This window comes from Zingiber officinale, chromosome 6A (genome assembly GCF_018446385.1).
Source record: "Zingiber officinale cultivar Zhangliang chromosome 6A, Zo_v1.1, whole genome shotgun sequence".
Classification (NCBI taxonomy): Eukaryota; Viridiplantae; Streptophyta; class Magnoliopsida; order Zingiberales; family Zingiberaceae; genus Zingiber; species Zingiber officinale.
Genome location: NC_055997.1, coordinates 75,911,988 through 75,921,585, shown reverse-complemented (window position 1 = coordinate 75,921,585; position 9,598 = coordinate 75,911,988). Strand labels below are relative to the sequence as shown.

The 9,598-nt window shown below is 40.7% G+C and overlaps 1 pseudogene; it reads right to left on the bottom strand.

Annotated features, from left to right (window-relative positions):
• Positions 1–530: 530 nt before the first annotated feature.
• On the bottom strand, positions 531–9,331 carry LOC121994947 (annotated as a pseudogene).
• Between the last annotated feature and the right edge of the window lie 267 nt (positions 9,332–9,598).

Sequence of the window (9,598 nt, the reverse complement as noted above, 5' to 3'; positions counted from 1 at the left end):
ATACAATTTTCTAGTATTATAAATCATTCAAAATACTAAATTTGTAAATAAAATTTAACATATAATTTTCTAACATTCGAAAATAATATTTACAACATTCCGAAGAAATTTCAAAAGCAGCCAACAAAATGACAACGACACTATTAAAACAAAGGTAGAACAACACAACATCCTAATCCTAGAAGAGTAACACAACATCCTAATCTTGATATCCAGTTTTGAAGAGTTGGATCATTTGAACTACTTTTACCATGTACAACACTAGAAGAGTAACAAAACACTGCTTCTTAATTCTCCTAATCCTTCATCTTCTTCATCCTTGCCATGTTTGCATCGTACTTGGATCGAAGTGGACCAAATAGATAAAGAAAGAAGATAAACTAGATGCCTTCATCTTCTTCATCCTTGCTTCTTAATTCTCCTAATCCTTCATCTTCTTCATCCTTGCTTCTTAATTCTCCTAATCCTTCAAACTCCACCTGTAAGAAGAAGATAAAGAAATGTCACTTGATATAAACTAAATGCCTATGAATAATAAAAAATCTGAAATCTCATAAAGTAGACTTAATTCATTAATAATGCATCATATTGAATGCCTCTCCATGACTAGCTTAATAGCCTGTGCTATAGACATGTCTTCATTTGTTTCATACCTGAGTTTGTTAGCCTGTAAACGTTGAACAGTCATTTCACAAGAGAAATATTTCCAAGTTATCAGCACTGCAGATATAAGGTTAATAAAGAACTTACCTCTTCCAGAATGGTTTCAAACACCTTACCAACTTTTTCCACTAGATCTTGAGGCACTTGATGTCCATCACCATCAAAGAGTGCGTAGCTGAAAAATAGAAGTAAATTTGTCTCCATAAGATTATAGTCTCCATGATCAGTGATATCTGTTAGTTATTCAGTTAACCATTACCTCTGCAAGTCATGATCATACAAGACAGAATTGTCACCAGAAGTAAGATTGATGTTAGGTTTTCTATCCCAACTGTGTAAGAAGTTACTTCCTTAGAATTGCAATCCCCTATCATTTTCATTTCATAGCTTAAGTGCAACGGTAAAATTATTGTCGCATGACCTGGTAATCACTGGTTCAAATTTAAGGAAACAAGAGGAATTTTGTGCACTGGGTTGTTTCTCTAATGAACACAGAGTGCAAATTCTACTTACACATCAGGACAAGCGACCTTGTTATTGCTGCATTTCTCCCATTTCACAACTTGATCAGACCACTCTCCCTGTTGTTCAACTAAAAGCTTTAATCAAAACTAACACAAAGACATAAAAAAAAAAAAACTCACGGAAAATTATCTCACAGTGATGTTTTGTTTGAGTGCGTCGAGAAATTCCTCCACAACATTGTCGTAAAATCGATCTCCTATTGTCTCAATAATATCTTTATCCCAGACCTGCATTGCAGCATATATCCGCACATGAAAATTAGTGTGAAAAATGGTGAAAGAGATTTTCAAAAAAATAAACCAAATTCCTACTTTATGGAGCTCTGATTTCCTTCTAAACCAACGCACTGGGATCGTATTTCCTCCTCTATCAGAAGTAAATCCTACATGAAGAGGCTAAACAATTCCGAATCGACATCAGTTGGTGCAAATAACTGAAGAAAGCAATTAAGAAATAGTCTCTTCTACCTGATGGATGTCACCCATTAAGTGAGAAAGGAATAGAAGTGCTTCAGTGAGATTATCTAGATTACATGTAAAAAAAACAGAGGAAATGAATTAAGTAGAAATGATATCAATATAACATAGGACATAGAAACTATCTTTGATATATTAATTACATTGTGATTCATCGGCAGAGCTTCCATAGGTGAGAAGCTGATTAGTATAATTAGTGATGGCACCTGAGACACACCTCCCTTTCACACCATCTTCATCTTTGCAATCCCGTGATCATAACCAACAACATATCATTGCTAATACTAGAACGATATTGTATGGACTAGAATAAACACAATCAAAGCATGCATGAACACTAACTGTTGTAATTATAAGTGCAAAGATCATCAGGGGTATCAATGTAGTGAAGTTCTTGTTGGGACCGAAAAGTAGCTAGAGGGGGTGAATAGCTCTTTGCGTGCTCGTTGCTCGACGTTGCTTGTTTCTTCAAGGATGCGCAGTGGAAATATAAAGAAACAAATACAAACACGCTAACACTTGGATTTTACTTGGTATCCACCTCCAAGGGAGGTGACTAATCCAAGGATCCACACAACGCACGCACCCTCCACTAATGAAACTCTCCTTTATGGTAACTACCAAGGGCGGAGAAGCCCTACAAGACTCAATACAAGAAGAAGAAAGGGTAGTAAAGAAATACAAGCTTACAATGAGTGCACAAACCCTAACCCTAGTTTCTTCTTCTTGCTTTGATCCGCCTCTTGACTTGGAAGAGCCTCCAAGAACCTTCAAGAACTGGCGATCTCAAGCTTGAGAAGAGTTGTGGAGGAGCTGGTGAAGATCTGAAATGAATCTGTGAAGTCATTTTCGAAGACAACGCTCGCCTGCGGCTCAAATACGACGCAACGGTCGGATCCCAATCGATTCGATTATTCCCAATCGATCGGGGAGGCTTTGGATCGATCCACTGATCGATCCAGAGCGCCTCTGTGCTCTGGAAAAACGCCTGGATCGATCCACGGATCGATCCAGCACTTATCGCGCAAAGCAGCAGCGTCCCAATCGATCCACTGATCGATTGGGACCTCTGGATCGATCCACTGATCGATCCAGAGGCTTTCTGTTCGCTGGGAAAGGTCTGGATCGATCCACTGATCGATCCAGAGCCTGGATCGATCCACTGATCGATCCAGAGCTTGGTTTTTGCCCAAAGCCAAGTCCCAAACCTCCCAAACCAACATCCGGTCAAACTTAACCTGTTGGTACATCATGCCTAGCATCTAGTCACTCCCTTGACCTGCTAGGACTCCCTCACCAAGTGTCCGGTCAATCCCTTTGACCCACTTGGACTTTTCTTTCATGCCAAGTATCCGGTCACTCTCTTGACCTAGTTGGACTTTCACCTAGCTTCACTCACTAGGGTTTTCAATCTGCCTAACTTCACTCACTAGGTCTTTCACCTGGCTTCACTCACCAGGATTTTCATACTGCCTAGCTTCACTCACTAGGACTTTCACCTGGCTTCACTCACCAGGATTTCCATCTGCCTAGCTTCACTCACTAGGACTTTCACCTGGCTTCACTCACCAGGATTTCCATCCAGTCAGGTATACCTACTTGACTCTTCTTCATTCACACTGATCAGTCCCTGATCAGAATCTCCCCATATGAACAACTGCACCTACATTGTCCATGTGTCTACATGTATTGTCAAACATCGAAACTATGACCAAGACTCAAGCTTGGTCAAACCAGTCAACCTTGACCTAAGGGATATTGCACCAACAATCTCCCCCTTTTTGATGTTTGACAATACCTTTAAGTTTGGACCATTCTGAGTTAAGCTAATCCCATAGCCTTAACTCCATTCATGCCAAGGTATGAATGTTGGATGTTGGTTCCCTTCATTCTCCCCCTATGACCTCCCCCATAGGTAATGAAGGTCTAACTTAAACCACACATTCTCCCCCTATTGGCACACATCAACCCATCTTTGAGCACACATCAACCCGTGCCTCAATTTTGGGCACTCTTCAACAAATGCCCCATTGTTGACAACTCTCCCCCTGAAGAGTTGCTCATCGTTGTTCACAACTTCACTCGTTGTGACCAACACGATAATGAAGGACCCATTCCCTTCATTAACCTTAACCCTACATTCTCCCCCAATGTAGGCAAATGTCCATCCTTGAGCATTATCCACTTGAAGCCACTTGAACAATGAGGATATCCACTCCCCAATAAAGTTCAAACGCTCAACCTTGAGCATGTTCTTAACGGAAGGTTGACCACCTTCCAAGGTTCATGAAAAATAGTTTTCATGTCTTTAAAGAGTCCCTCCCCCTAAAGACATGGTGGTAACTTCTGTCATTGCACCAACAATGACTTGGAATCCCCAAAACTTTAGGAAACCCAATTTTAGAAGTTTTGAGGTTCAAATATTCAAAATTTGAAACAAACCTCAACCTAAACTTCAACTTAGCCTTCCTTAACCAATCCATCCTTGTTTTCCACACGAAAACACCCTTTTTATATATACAAATGTATTTTCAGGGTTTGTAATGGTTACCTAGACTAAAATAGGTTCAAAATGCTGAAAATAAGCTTTCCCAGCCAAAATCAGCATCTTCGATTGATTGGATTTGGGTTCCAATCGATTGAACCCTTCTGAATCGATCCACCGATCGATTCAGTCTTCTTGGATCGATCGGCTGATCGATCCAGCGAGCTTCTGCTCGCTAGAATTGCCTTCTGAATCGATCCACTGATCGATTCAGACACTCCAATCGATCCATGGATCGATCGGAGCTCTGATAGTTGCTGAATTTCAAATTCAGCCAACTTCAGAAACCCCTAGAAAATTCTACAAAAATCCAAAAATCATGAAATTTCGTGTAAACATTATTTAGGGCATACTTTATCATGGAAAAATAGTTTTCTATGAAAATATATCATATCTTCAAAGATTGACACAATCTTGAAAACTTGCTAAAACTTTAGCGTTTTCTTCAAGTTTGTGTCTATCTATTCAATGATGATTACTATCAAAAGATAGCCTTCACCAAGGTTTTCCAAAAGTATTTTAAAATAATTTTCAAAACCAATATCCCATCACATTCCTTGGGCTTAATGCACATGACTTGTACATTAGCTTTCCCAATGATGGGAAAACACATAACTATGTGTTTTGATGAACCTAAAACTCAGAAGAATGCACTAAATCAACATCTTGAGTTTTGTTCATCTTCCTAACATCTCACTTGTATCTAATGTGCACTTAAACACATACAAGTCACCTTATAGTCCTTGTGAGATGTGAGATTTTGGTTTTACCCTATTCTAGGGATCATGCATACCTATCTAGGCATTTTAAAGAAATTAAACATCCACCTAGGATGTCACTTGTTAATAAGTGATGTTAAATGTCATTTGTCCTTAATTTCAAGGAATTTAAACTTAATGCATTATTATGTTATGGCATACATCAAGATGAAATAATTTTCAAAAGAAAATATCCTATAACTACTTGATGTATGAATGTCATGACATGGTATTTTTGGATTTTTCATAATAAAACATAAATGCAAAAATAGACATGATGTCATGACATATGATGAGCAAATAATCATGGCAAGGTTTAGCATAAGTAAAATATACCTAGATTACCTATCTAAGTATCCTTAACCACTTAGCTAACCCAAAATATATCACTTGTTTTAACTTAAAATGTTAAACCTAGATTGCCCTAAATGCTTCAAAGAAATGCCAAAACCTAAATTGACATTTCTGTTTCTCTTGATTTGTTTATGCCACTTAAAAATTAAGCATATCCTCAAATGTTGGCATATTCCATTTTTCCTCAAGAATAATCACATAAATCAAGGCCCGGATTGCCTTAAATTTCTAAGAGAATACCAAAATCCTAACTTGGTATTTCTCTAGGTTTTCCCAATTTATGCCATTTTAAGATAAAATCAATTTTTCACCATTAGGCACATTTTACCCTTCCCAAGAGTAAACAAAAATCTACTTCATTTTCAAAGGTTAATAATCACCTTGAAAATGCTCCTTGAGTGTCAATTTCTTCAAAGTTGGGTTAACTACCCTTCTTCTTAGAGTTGACACTCTCTAACCCATCTATGGGGTAGAGAAGATGCTCCTAGGAACCCAACACCTATTGGTGCTCCTTGGATGCTCTAGGTACTCACTAGGGATAACTTCCCTAGATACCTTCCTAGTGACCTTGTTGGGCTTCTTAGAAGCCTTGGTCACATTTTCTAGGTCAACTCTAGGGATAGCCTCCCTTGTGACCTTGTTGGTGACTTTCTTAGACTTCTTAGAAGCCTTAGTCACATTTATTGCAAAAATACTCTTAGGGATGACTTCCCTAGTATTCTTGACTTGACCACTAGACCTAGGGTTAGTTCCATAACTATATGGAACCCTATGGTACGAAATTTCATCCTTCTTAGCCTTAGGTTTGTATCCCAAACCTCTATGGCCATTGGATGACTTTAATACTCCTAGACCTAGATTTTTACCCTTAGACCCTTGTGTCATATTTGTGATTTTTCTAAGGGTCTTTTCTAATTTATCAAGTCTTGACCTCAAGACTTGATTTTCCTTCCATAATCCCTCAACCATAGATTTTTCATTACACCCATGAGCATTTTTGTTTCTAGACTTATAACTATGGTCCTTAGTGTGATTGCCTAGATTTTTATCTATCTTCCTAATCCTAGGTGTGGTAGTCTTAGCATGATAAGCTACATGTTTTTCTTTAATTTTATCATGCCTCCTATTTTCATGGTAAATAGCATTAAAATGATATAAACTTGAATTAGCATGCTTTTTACCATTATGCAAGGGAATAGGCTCAATGAAAGTTACCTTTCTTTTTACCTTAGGGGCTCCCCCTTGAATTGAGCTTCCTCCTTGAGCCTTGACCATCCTCTTCCCCTTGGGGCATTGACTTCGGTAATGTCCCTTTTGATTGCAAGAGAAGCATATAATATGCTCCTTGCCCTTCTTTGTCCCGGGGGTGGTCTCCTTTGGCTTCTCCTTGCCCTTTCGTGTCACTTGACCCTTCTTCTTGGCCAAGTTGGGACACTTGCTCTTGTAGTGCCCACTTTCCCTACACTCAAAACATATTATATGATTTTTATTTTTAATTGAAACATTTATACCTTCTTGTGTAGGGGTGGCGCTTTCTCCTCCATGTGATGTGGATGTAGAGGCTTCCTCTTGATCCGATAGTGATGCTCCTCCATTTGATTTTTCTTGACTTGTGGAGGTGGAAGCTTCTTCATCCTCTTCTCTTCTTGACCCGGATGTAGACGATTTTTCTTGCTCTTGATCCGGTGTCAATGAAGATTGCTCCCCCTCAATCCTAGAGGTGGAGGCTTCATCATCTTGTACATGGAACAAGGAGTATGTTCCCTCCTTGTTCTCTTCATTGCACTCCCTTGAAGATGAAGCTTCTTCTTGGACTTCTTCTTCGGAGGTTGAGCATCTCTCAACCTTGGAGTCCTCCTCTTGATCTCGCTCCAATGAGTCTCCCTCTTTGGATTCCTCTTGATTCGGTACAGTGGAGGGTTCTTCATGGATTGTTGTCAATTTGCTCCAAAGCTCCTTGGCATCGTTGAATTCTCCGATTTGAGCCAAAATGTGGCTAGGCAATAAGTTGACCAAAAGCTTGGTCACTTTATCATTTGCCTCGCTCCTTTGAATTTGCTCCAAGCTCCATTTGCTTTTCTTGAGAAGCTTGCCCTTGGAGTTTGTTGGAGCTTTGAAGCCTTCCATTAGAGCAAACCATTGCTCTATCTCCATCATAAGAAAATTTTCGATTCTTGATTTCCAAGAATCGAAACTTGTGGATGTGTACGGTGGAGCCACCCTTGTGTCAAATCCAAGTCCATCTTGGAATTGCATCTTGAAGTTGAGCTTCTTGAAATCTTTGACTTTTGATGAATTTGCTTCAACTTCTTCACCCTCTAGCTCTTCTTGTTATGCTTGACCCTTCCGGCGATGATTCCGGTGAAGAGCGGCCTCGCTCTGATACCACTTGTTGGGACCGAAAAGTAGCTAGAGGGGGGGTGAATAGCTCTTTGCGTGCTCGTTGCTCGGCGTTGCTTGTTTCTTCAAGGATGCGCAGCGGAAATACAAAGAAACAAATACAAACACGCTAACACTTGGATTTTACTTGGTATCCACCTCCAAGGGAGGTGACTAATCCAAGGATCCACACAACGCACGCACCCTCCACTAATGAAACTCTCCTTTATGGTAACTACCAAGGGCGGAGAAGCCCTACAAGACTCAATACAAGAAGAAGAAAGGGTAGTAAAGAAATACAAGCTTACAATGAGTGCACAAACCCTAACCCTAGTTTCTTCTTCTTGCTTTGATCCGCCTCTTGACTTGGAAGAGCCTCCAAGAACCTTCAAGAACTGGCGATCTCGAGCTTGAGAAGAGTTGTGGAGGAGCTGGTGAAGATCTGAAATGAATCTGTGAAGTCATTTTCGAAGACAACGCTCGCCTGCGGCTCAAATACGATGCAACGGTCGGATCCCAATCGATTCGATTATTCCCAATCGATCGGGGAGGCTTTGGATCGATCCACTGATCGATCCAGAGCGTCTCTGTGCTCTGGAAAAATGCCTGGATCGATCCACGGATCGATCCAGCGCTTATCGTGCGAAGCAGCAGCGTCCCAATCGATCCACTGATCGATTGGGACCTCTGGATCGATCCACTGATCGATCCAGAGGCTTTCTGTTCGCTGGGAAAGGTCTGGATCGATCCACTGATCGATCCAGAGCCTGGATCGATCCACTGATCGATCCAGAGCTTGGTTTTTGCCCAAAGCCAAGTCCCAAACCTCCCAAACCAACATCCGGTCAAACTTAACCTGTTGGTACGTCATGCCTAGCATCTAGTCACTCCCTTGACCTGCTAGGACTCCCTCACCAAGTGTCCGGTCAATCCCTTTGACCCACTTGGACTTTTCTTTCATGCCAAGTATCCGGTCACTCTCTTGACCTACTTGGACTTTCACCTAGCTTCACTCACTAGGGTTTTCAATCTGCCTAGCTTCACTCACTAGGTCTTTCACCTGGCTTCACTCACCAGGATTTTCATACTGCCTAGCTTCACTCACTAGGACTTTCACCTGGCTTCACTCACCAGGATTTCCATCTGCCTAGCTTCACTCACTAGGACTTTCACCTGGCTTCACTCACCAGGATTTCCATCCAGTCAGGTATACCTACTTGACTCTTCTTCATTCACACTGATCAGTCCCTGATCAGAATCTCCCCATATGAACAACTGCACCTGCATTGTCCATGTGTCTACATGTATTGTCAAACATCGAAACTATGACCAAGACTCAAGCTTGGTCAAACCAGTCAACCTTGACCTAAGGGATATTGCACCAACAGTTCCGACGACCAATGGTATCGAAACTTGATTGTATCTGCCCAAGAGCAAAGGGTTCTTAGGTCGTTCTCTGCGTAGGCAGGGAGTAGTTCTTTAACCGCTGCAGCTGCTGACTCACTTAAACGATCCTGGGTAATCTGGCAAATAATCTGGTGGCCGACCATTCCCCATCCATAAGTGAAGGCTGGGAATGCTAAGAGCAGGAAGAAAGAGGCCAGCGTGTGAGAATTGAAGTAGAAGCCCATTTCTCTGATCTAGTGGTTGTGACCTCAAATGAGATGAATCCGAGAGATTATATTGCAACACTTTTGAGTTCAGTCTTTGTCATATACACTGAAAGGGAAGGTGGAAGTAGACGAGCAAGAAAGTTAATGCAAAGCTGTAATTGTATTTTGAGGAAAGTTAATGCAAAGCTGTAATTGTATTTTGAGGCAAGAAACACTTTGGCATGTAATGGAAACAAAAACACAAAAAACACAAAAAAAAAGAAGCATACCAGGCTGCTCCCAGGT